Source organism: Tamandua tetradactyla, chromosome 5 (genome assembly GCF_023851605.1).
Source record: "Tamandua tetradactyla isolate mTamTet1 chromosome 5, mTamTet1.pri, whole genome shotgun sequence".
Taxonomy (NCBI): domain Eukaryota; kingdom Metazoa; phylum Chordata; class Mammalia; order Pilosa; family Myrmecophagidae; genus Tamandua; species Tamandua tetradactyla.
In genome coordinates, this window is record NC_135331.1 from 173,049,245 (window position 1) to 173,060,246 (window position 11,002).

At 38.9% G+C, this 11,002-nt stretch overlaps 1 non-coding gene across 1 annotated transcript; it reads right to left on the reverse strand.

Moving 5' to 3' along the window:
- Nucleotides 1–2,882: 2,882 nt before the first annotated feature.
- Nucleotides 2,883–2,987, reverse strand: LOC143685362 (U6 spliceosomal RNA). Its single transcript, XR_013176605.1, has one exon. It is a non-coding gene; the product is annotated as a U6 spliceosomal RNA (small nuclear RNA).
- Between the last annotated feature and the right edge of the window lie 8,015 nt (nucleotides 2,988–11,002).

Consider the following 11,002-nt stretch of genomic DNA (forward strand, 5'->3'; position numbering starts at 1 on the left):
TATGTCCACAGCAACAAGACTAGGTATGCTCACCTGGCCAAGTTGACAACAGAATCTAACTAACACACTTGGTATCTATGGCAACCACAGGATGTGTATGAAGTTGTCGTGTATACACCAAGCTCTCTGAGATCCACAAGGAAAAACACTAATCCCTCCCCAGTGATCCCTGTTATTACTTGTCTCCCAACTGCCAACAGTCTTGTTCTGTGCCATCCCCAAACAGTGCATGGGCAGCTGAGGGAAATGTAGCATCAATACCAGCACTGAAAAGCCCAGCCAGGAGTGACCAAAGGCCACATGAGATCCTCTAGCAGAGTTTGTAAAAGCACCCATATATCTAAGGAGCAAATGTTCTAGTGTGTTAAAACCTCTAAATTATGCAATGACTCGCCAGTGATTCACACGAGCTTTAGGCAAAAATAACAGGTACTTTTATTTGTATTTCTGAAAGCAGTCCTAAAATCCAATAGCCTTCCTGCACATCTCAGATATTATCATATAGTTGGTGACTAGGATCAGCACATTTTTGCAGGTTATATAAAAAGAAGTTATTTTTCATAAATCCTTCTAAGTTTCTTTGACACTAGGTTTATAGCAGATTCTTTCAAAGATGACTTTAACCCTCACCCACAGACTACAAAGACGACTATGAATTTTTTGGAAGGTGGTAGTTGTATCTCTTCTGGATAAAGTCTATATTTCCTACCAAGAAAAACTCTAAGAAATGCTGCCAGTCTAATGCATATGATTAAAATAACTCCTTCACCACCTTTTTCCCCCTTTCTTTTGATTTGTTTCTTGAAGTGGTCGTACTTGCCTGTAACTGTGAATGAATCCTGTGCTACTCAAATCCTCTCTCTGACTGCAAAAATGTGCATCCCAAGATGGTGCTCTTGTGCTGCTAGGAAATTTTGCCTTCAGACAGATACTCTGGGGCCTATAAAGAAGCAAGAAGGAATGGAGAGAATTAGTGTCACTAAAACACCAGCAGCTTGCAGCATTCCAGAGTGGCAGCCACTGTGAAGGAAATGGCAGTGTTTATAGCTGGCCCTTTGAAGAACAATTGATTCTTTCTAGGCTCTGTGCTGGCATTTCATACAGTGGCAACGAGACAGGCTCAGAATAGCTTAGGCTCATTTATAGCTAGGATTATTTTATTTCTGGGTAGCTGTGAGAAGCAGGGATTGAGTGTCACCCTCCATGTGAGTTTTACTTTTTAAGAATGAAACGGCAATCAACAAGCAACTATTATGACTACAGAGAGGTGAGTTTCTTCTAAAAAGAAGACCCGAATTGGAACACATTGTCTGATGAGAGGTCAGAACATCAGAAAGTGAACTATCTTAATTAAATAGCCCCTAAATAATTTAATAACACGGATAAGCATGATTTTAAAAAGTGGTTAAAGGGAAGCTAGATCCCTAGGTAGAAAGTTGTAGCTTTATAACTTGCATAATTGTCAGAGATCTTTGTGCTTTTTTATGGTCAGAGATGCTGCACCCCAGGCCGGGGATTGAAAAGTCTGGTTCCTGGACTAGCTGCATCAGAATCACCTGTGCTGGTTGCTTAACGATTCCCTGGCCCTTCCCCAAGATTCTGGAGATGGAACTAGGGATCTGAAGTTTTAAGCAGTTTTCCACCTGATTCTTCTGCCCGCTAATGCTTAGGACCCCCTTCCTCTGCTCTTTTGGGAAAACACGATAGTTGTATGAATGTCACCTGCAAGGCTTCTTTCTCATTTCTCCAAGCTGAGGTCACCCTTCACCTGCGACTGTGAATTGCTGGTCTGAGTCTGCTGTGTCTGGGTCTCGGCACTCTCCTGTAACACACTGGAGAGCCGCTGACAGCCAGTTTATGCTCTTTGCCCTCTCCCTCCAGGCCCAAATTTCAGTCCTGCATCTATATTTTACAAGCATGCTCTCTTTTTCTTAAAGAGAATTATTATTATTATTTTTGGTAGTGCACAGGCCAGGAATTGAACCCAGGTTTCCCACATGGCAGGTGAGAATTCTACCACTGAACTTCCCTTGTACCCCCAAAAGAACTATTTTGAATCTCAGCATTAAAGGAAACAAAAGCCAAACAAAATCGAAAATCACCACCACTAAATTACACCAAAGAAGATTTTATGTACCTTTTACCCAAAAATTCAGGCAACAAAAAGGAGTTCAGCAGCAGCTGGTACTGTGCCAATGAGCTTTCTTGTCCTTTCATTTTTAGAGAAAAATATCACTTAGCTAAGATGCCAGTTCTACTTTTTTTTATCAAAAATTTAAGAGCTATATGGTAAGTTAAGCAAATTAAATGACTTTTGTTCTTGAAGTTTAATTTCTACAGCATTTACAGAAATTTATTACGAACGTCTTTCTTAGTTGTAAAAATGAGTTAAGAATGTATTCCCTAAACTTGTCTATCATCATGGATGAAATTACTTTACGTTAAGTTCACCACTGGGAACCCTGATTTGGTTTCACCTTCAAAATAAATTAAGGGCACTTGGATTTTGGATCTCCACCTATTTCTTGTGTAGTCCACTAAAAAACAGTCCACACCCTAGGAGTTAGAATTCCTGGCCCAGCTTTCACTTAATACCAACATCTTGATATTTATGGAATCATTTTCCGAATATTTTCAGCTTCACTATTCAGACCTTTGAAGAAAAAATAAAATAAAATAATAGCAATAAAACCCAATGTCCTCCAGAGCATTAGCAGAGAAATGAGAGAAGGAGAAAAGCAAATGGAAATGTCGGAATTGAGGAAAATGTAAGGAAAAGCCAATAAGAGTGGGAACAGCAGTTTGTAAGAGGTGGTGTAGAGGACAAATATAATGCTAGAAAACATGCAAACTTAGTAGCATGCAGTCTTTTTTTTTTCTCCAAACATATGGAACACTTCATAAATTTGCGTCATTCTTGTGCAGGCACCATGCTCATCTTCTCTGTATTGTTCTAATTTTAATATACGTGCTGCTGAAATGAGCACAGCATGCAGTCTTTTAAGAAATGAATGTATGAAGTCAGTTTTGATAGTGGACATGTTAAAAATATTGGCTCATTATGAAAAGGAACATGCCAAGACTATGGGAAATTTTTAATGAAAGTAGAACTGGATTCCATTTCTATGACCACACCAGGAACCACAAGACAACAGGAAGGTTTTTCACTAGAATGTATTCTTCACAGCTTCTTTCAAAGATAGCATATATATACCACATTTGACTTTAAATTCCATATACTAAACAAATTAGAATGAAAATTCCTTCTTTACTCACAACCTGACACACTTAGAAATCTGAATCCAAAAAAAGCAAAACTGGAAAAGTATAGTATAAGAAAAGATTATGAGGAGAGAAGACAATGTGCGTGCAGACACAATTTAATCCATAGTCTAAATTCATCACCATCAGTAAGTGGAGACACCAGCATATGGGCTTCATTTTGCAGGAAGTTTCATCTCTTTTCCTTTCTGTTATAGAGTAAAACAGAAACCTGTTGGCAGAGCACATCCATTCACAGGACTTGGACATAGTAGTCTGTGTTTCCCATCTTATACCATCTTCCTTTACGGCAGTTACTTTCTTTCCATTCAGAAGACGAAAGACCCTTGGTGACCCAGTGAAGATCCTACCATGATCTTCTACTGAACTTGCAGATCTATCTCCAATGAGCTACAAGGTAGTTCATGCTAAAGGCTTGACTGCCTTTTGGGAGGGACCCAGTGGGTCTATCTTTCTCTTTTCCTTATCATCTCATTGCCTGCCATCACTCATGGCAGGATCAAGACACCACTCTCTAGTGTTCCTGCCAGCAGGGAAAATGTTGGATTTTGAGCCTCAATATCCAATATTGCTATCATACAATCCTATCTTACTGTTTCCTTGCCTAAGTAGAAAAGCAGTGTTGGCCATGGAGGATATCATTGTTGCAATCACTTGCATGTAACTTGGGACCATGAAGAATTCATCTTTATGAATGCATGTCTGTCAAGCCTGGAATGGAAAGAGACAGTTTGATGATGAAGTGTGGCTTAGCAGATATCTGAATGGCCAAGTTTTCTTGGTGGGGTAACATACCAGAGCAGCGTTGAAGCTGAGTGGCACTGGGACTTTGTTTCTGCAGCGTTTTGGGCTGTGGCAATTTGAACAGCATGGATTTTGTTTTTTAAAAGAAATTGAGCAATTTGTGAACTTTATCCAGATTCAAAGACTTTGTATAACAGCTTATCTACAGCGGGGAAGTTCCACTGTGAGTTTTTTTGTTGCTTTTTAAAGAAAGCCCAGCAGCAGCATTTTATTATTTTGCTCTATTTTAGGAGTATTCCTTCTTTAGATATTCATTTTTAGGTGCCACTCTCTCTCTCTCTTTCACTTTCTTGGGTGTGAGGGAGGTTTTGCAATATGTTCCTGTGAGACTTCTCACAAGTGATAAATGAGATTTTCAATCTTCTCATTCAACCAGAAACTGCCTGAAAAGGCAAGAAATGGAGTGAGGGGGTGGAATGAGGGTGACAGATTGATGAAAATAAGGAGAAATGAATTTGGAAAGAGAGGGAGGGGCAAACCGATGAAGAGTTGTAAAAACCAGAAAAGCAATTCTAAATTAGATTTAGAAGTGGCAGAATGACAAGGTGAAGTTTTCTATAGGGAGAAAGTTGCTAGGCTGCACTTTTGAAAGTGGCTACAATTTTTAAAAAGTAAGAATTCAAGAAAACTAGAGAAAGCTGATTATTTTACAAGAGGCAGGGGATTGATGAGCGTTTCTGCAGAGGGAAGGCTAGCGCAGTTTTTTTCTGGGGACATTTACTTTATTCTGTGTTGTAATTTGGTTAAGACAGCTTGTCTGTTTGTAGTGAATTAATTTCACATTAAATATGTGAGGCAGATTTAAAGGCATAGGAAAATGATCACAGGGACCTTTGTATGACTCTTGGATTTCAAGAGACCCTCACTCTTGGCCTCCTTACATTGCTTTACTTTTAACTCTGTGGCTTGTCTCCATATCTGCTGGCTCCTGAAAATTACTTAGAAAGGAATGATGGGGTTCCATTGAGTCTTTATTTTTGTCTCCAGCCAAAAACTGTCAGTGCATTTGCCTCCCTGGGCCTGTTGTCCACTGGCAAGTCTGAATCTTATGGTGCCCAGGGCAGGATAACTAAACCAACCTCATCTCTCCACCTAGTTCCAAGGTTCTAGTGAGAATCTAAAGAAATAATATATACAAAGTTGTTTTGTAAAGCTATACAAGCACAATTCATATATAGATAGTACTATAATATTATGTTAAAAATCTCTCCACATCCCCTTCACTTATTTTTGTCTACCCTCTCATTCAAGGACATATAACTGCATGGACATGTGAATGCACATGTTTATCTGGGTGAGCATATGTGCAAAGCTTCTGATGCCTTATTTGAGAAAACGTTTAAGAGTCTGACAGTGTTTGTGTTCCAATTAGCACCCTTGTGCACACACAAATGATAGTCAACTCTTCAGTGTAAGCAAAAATAAAGAGCAACAATATCGAATAGAACAGGAAACAAAGAAAGTGCTTTTATAATGAGCATCTTTTTTTCATCAACTTCAGTATTCTCAGAACAAAATGAATTCAGTAATCCCCATAAGGCCTAAAGATGAACTGCCTTATTTTTTAAGACAAAGATGAAGTCAGTGCCAGGGTTTTGCAAGAATATTATTGCTGTTTCTTTTATTATCATATATAGTACCTTTCTATTGAAAAGCCAAAGGCATTTTGCAAAATCTGGCAGTCATCTTCACAATGTCCCTCTGGGTTGGGCAGGACTCATTACAATCCATAAATAATAATTGCCCTTTATTTTTAAATGTCTCCTACAGAACCTATTAACAACAGAGTGGATAGCCATGATTCATGGATTCTAATGGGAGTTTATATCATGGAAGTTAGAGAAAATGGTGGATTCCTACATGTTTCTATCTATTGCAGTTGGTTTTGATTCAGCATCAAATTTGACACAAGAAGCTAATTGTATTAGAACAATTCCTGTGGACTTGAAAGGTGTCTCTCATAACACCTAACATTTAGTTATAAATTTTAAAAGTATCAGCTATGACCACATTACATGAAGTAAATATGAAGCAATTATCCAATTTTCTGACTCACTGATGATCTCCAAAGTAGATAACAACTACATAAGGTTTTCTTCTGGCCAAATTTCCTAATTTACTTGTTTTATTAGAGATGCCAATCACACTGCCTGGGAGACCTAGAGCCTCTCCCGAAGGAAGTGGCCTCATGCACAGACCCTATGGAAGGAAGAGTCTCGTTTAGTACCACGTGTCCCTACTGCTCTTGGATGTGACTAATTGGACTAGGATGCGCATCTGACTCAAGTTAATTTAGTGAGTGACCTGTGCACAAAAGATGATCTGGTCTCCTGGGTGTTTTGAATGTACAATCCAAGAGAATAAAGCAGGTAGCAGAGGGGAGAGAGTGAAAGGTAGTGGAGCAGAGATGGGCTGGATAGTGAGTGAAGTAAAATTATACACAGCTGTAGTTATCAATGAGCAGGTGCTTTAAGACCAAAGTAAAAAGAAAACAACAACACAGATTTGAGGGCAAAGAAGCCAGTTCAGAGGAAGGGAAAACAGAGCAGATGTGGAGAAAAGCAGGGATGCAGAGAAGGCATGTAAATTGTGCAGCACTGCTGCAGGATGCCTTACAGCTGAATTCTCCAGGGAAGTCTTGGATCCAAAGTCGCTCTTCCCATGGCTTGACCCTACTGTGTCTTCTATTTCTGCAGATTCCTTTTTCTTTACCTAATTTACTTGAGTTAGTTTGGGTCTTTGCTCCGAGAAACCAAAAAAGCTCCCTAAGACAGTGGTCCACTAGTCTGACACTGGGTAGCATATGTATTCTTTGCTCAGTGTCAATTTCACTCAATATGGACAAAAACCATAGTCATTCAATTAAGAAGAAATAAAAGAAAACTTCCCAGAACATTTTCCAACAACGTTTGCATCTGTGTCTGCTCCTTGGATGTTTTACTCTTCAGCGGTTAATTACATCTTTTAGCCACCGAGCAGTATTAGGAGCTGGCCTGACAGCGTCATAAAATCCATGTAAAAGGGCATGAGGATGGTGTGTTCATGCAATGTCAGTGCATTCTCTTCCTAGCCAGTTGTTTTTGTCCTTCCCAATTAAATTAGCAACAGATGATATGCTAAAAAATCCTGACAATTTATGGCGTGCTTTACTCTCTTCAAACACTACTTTTAGAGTTAGCTATCTGTTCGGCCACCTAACGTTCAAGATCTATGCAACCATTTCTCATGAGCATTCTCTGGTTTTGATTAATGTGCTTTTTCTAATTACCACATATAGTTATCGTTACTGAAAAATAAAAATTTTAGAAGAGTTCATATTAAAGTGCTCTCCATTTTCATTAATGCTAATTCTCCTTGGTAATATTTATTAAACAATTAAATTACTATTAGCAGATAGTAATTGCAGGGTATAAAACACAAATGTCTCTATATCAAATTTTGCTGATGGAATTGAATTTAAATGCTCATTGTTGATTGGTCCTTTTCCCTTAGAAAAAAAAGGTAACGGGCGGTGCATATTATACCCCATTTTGATTAGTTAGTGCATTTATTTAAAAAGTCCTGGTGGTGCCGTGAGTTAATGATATGGAAAGATAGTAATTTTTTGAGCATATGGTCAGAGTGAAAGTTAATTACCTAGGTACAGAATGGACTAAGATGGAGTGGTTTAATGTCTCTGAATGGTTACTGTTTGTCTGTTTAGAAAGGATTGTACCCCTGAAGCAGAGGAGCTGAAATACTTTACATCTCCTTGAGGAAGGGAATGATTTGAACATTAATGATTTCTCATATTTTCCCCTACCAATGTCCATTTAAAATTTATTTTTTTCCCAAAGATTTATTGTTTTAATAGCCTATCTTTCAAATATATTTAGTAACTAATTTATCAAAACACCTTAATTAATTCCATATAATCGGCTAATATGAGCTACTGAATAGCACGAGAAAACTATATTATACTAAATTCATAGAAAATGGTCAAAATCAAAGAAATTCGGCATTTTGGTTACTTTGTGCAAAATTTCTCTTATGGTTCTTGAAATATTGGAAATTACTCAGAAACCTCATCAATCCCTTCTAAATGCCACTAAACTCACCATCTCTATGGTCTTTCAGACTTCTTAGGACAATCTTGATATGAAATATTCATTTCTGTTATCAGCTCTGATTTGGGGTTTTGACAATGGGGTTCTTGTATCTGCAACTCATCTTTCTTGCTAACAGGACCTAAATTTGCCAAGTTCTTCTGTAGGAGGCATATACTTCAGGGGAACCCTTACCAACACCAACAAATGACTCAAAATAGCTTTAGGCCTTTTTCCCCTTTGCCTTCGAGTGATTTAGTATGCATATTACTTCCTACCAGTGAGAAATGAGGGAAAGTCTGCTGATTGAAACTGATCACAGTATGTGAAAAAGTTCTGACCAATGAAGAACCTGATGACGTGGGTTTCTTTATGGAAAGTTTTCCTCATTCTTAAAAAAAAATGGAATGAAGTAAGATGTTTTCCTTTCCTTTCATCCTGCCTTTGGAGCTGCCATGTAAAGATGTGATAACTGGAGCTGCTGCAGTCATCTTGTGACTATGGAGCTTTATTGACACATTGGGGACTTGCAGGCTGGAAAGGTGGAAAGAACCTTGATCCTGATGACTTATTAAGCAGCTTTATTGACTAATCTTCTAACTTCTCAACATCTGGACTTATTTTTACATGATATAAGTCATGTTTAGCAAATTCGCTTTTTAAGATATTTCTATTTCTTGAAGCTGAAAGTAACCTAACTGATACAATAACATATAGATAATAATAATAATACTTAGAATATTAGTAATAAACAAAGGAAATTATGTAATCTCAGAATTGGGCAGGAATTTTAAACTTTTCTAGTCCAAATTGATAATGTTTTGCAAATATGAAGTTTGATGAGCAACTTGCAAACACCATTAGAAGATGTAATGACTATAGGCTTGCACTGATACCCTGAAATTACTAGTTTGAAGACCAAAGAAATGGTATAAAGGTTATAAGAGCAGATTTAAACAGTGAGGAAATTTATCATTTCACATAACATTGAGAGGTTCCACAGTTGGGACTTTTCCAAAGTTGATTAATCCACAGCCCAGTAATGTCAAAAAGGACCCAGACTTCTTCGGTCTTCCTTCTCTGCATCTTCAGCATCCTTCAGGCATGTCCGTGCATGGATGCCTGATGGCCGTATCAGCTCCAAGCATTACTTTTTCATAGAACTGTATTAAAAAGCAGAAAAGAAGGCTTAATTTCATGCAAATCTGTTCAAAAGTGAAGAAAACTCTCCCAAAAGTACACCAGTGGCCCTCTTCCCAAGTCTTACTAATGAAAATTGTGTCACATACTTTTGCCTAAATTCCCAGTAAAGGGATTTGAGATTTGGTGATTGGTTTAGACCCATGGTGAATCACTCCAGGAGCATGAGGTAGAGACCAGCCTCCCCTCAAGCACATAGCCGGCTGGTGTCTGTTTTCCAGGAACAACCAGATAGGAATAAGGATCCCCCTTCTGCGTTTGTTCCATTTCCTGCTTTGACCTAATTTGTCAACTTGGAATATCATCTGATCTGCAAAATTGCCAGGGCAAAGAAGGCAGGATTGCAAGTAACATCCCTTAAGACTCTCCAGCTTTCTTTAACCTTCTTCCATGCTTATTAAGCAGTTTTCTCTTGATTAATTAGACTCCCTGACTACCTTGATATCTCGTAGGAAGTGTCCTGGATAGCAGACTGATATAATTAGCACATTAGAGAGGTGTATCCATATTATAAATTAATAACTTCATGTTCTGACCTCATATAACAGTTTCGTGAGTATAATCAGAGTAAATAATTTGTTCATTGTTCATTCAGCACTTTCTCGGTGCTGGGCACTTTGGTACATCCTAGAAATACCCACATGAAGAGGATATGCTTCCTGCTCTGAGGACTTCTTTCTCTGTGAGGAACTCCAAGTCCCAGTGGTAGTTTCTAAGAGTTACCATTCAGAGAGCATGTGCCAAGCACTGGGTTAAGGGCTCTCCATGCTTCCCAGCCTCCCTCCCCAACCCCAAGCCCAACTCTGCACCCCTATATTACCTTTCTGACCTCATTTCCTAGAGTTCTTCTCCTGGCTCCCATTGCCGCAGCCGTACTGGCCGATGGGGCACAGTCCCCTCTCCTGGAATACCTTTCTCCTGGTATCCTCCCAGCAAATTCTCTCTTCACCTCCAAGATTTGCCTCAAATGTTATATTCTCAGAGTGGTTTTCCCTAATCATTCTTTCTATTTAAATCCTCAACCTCTCAACATTACTTATCTTCCTTTCCTGCCTATTCCCCCCCCCCCAAACATTCATCACTATATAACCTACTGTATATTTCACAGTGGCTTTTGTTCATTGTCTGTCTTCCCCTAGCAGAATATAAGCTCCCCAAGGGAAGAGAATTTGCTGGTGTCCCTGGTGTTTAAAGTAGTACCAGCCCATAAGAGGAACCAATAAAACATCTCCTTTAAGTAGAACTGTGATTCAATATAAGTGGCTCTTGATTACAAGGCTATTAAATGGTGGAAACAGGATTTGAACCCAGGTCTTTCTGATGATAAGGCACACCCTAAATTCTCCATGTTCTTTGAGTTTCTGTGTCTGCAAAACCAAGATCAGATCCTGGATCACGGTAACCCTTGGAGACAGGTTCGATGCTTGATTCCATGGTGACCTCCTGGAGAAAGAAACCACACCAGCAATTTGAACAGGGAAAAGTTAATAGGAAGAATTTAGCTATCCAAACGTGGTTAACTATGAAAGGGCTGCAAGAGGTATGGAAGTAGCCACTGCTGAAACAGGCCCTTACTTCCAGGCTGTGAGGCAGTGAGCAAAGAAGGAGCTTAGAAACTTGGAGGAGACCCC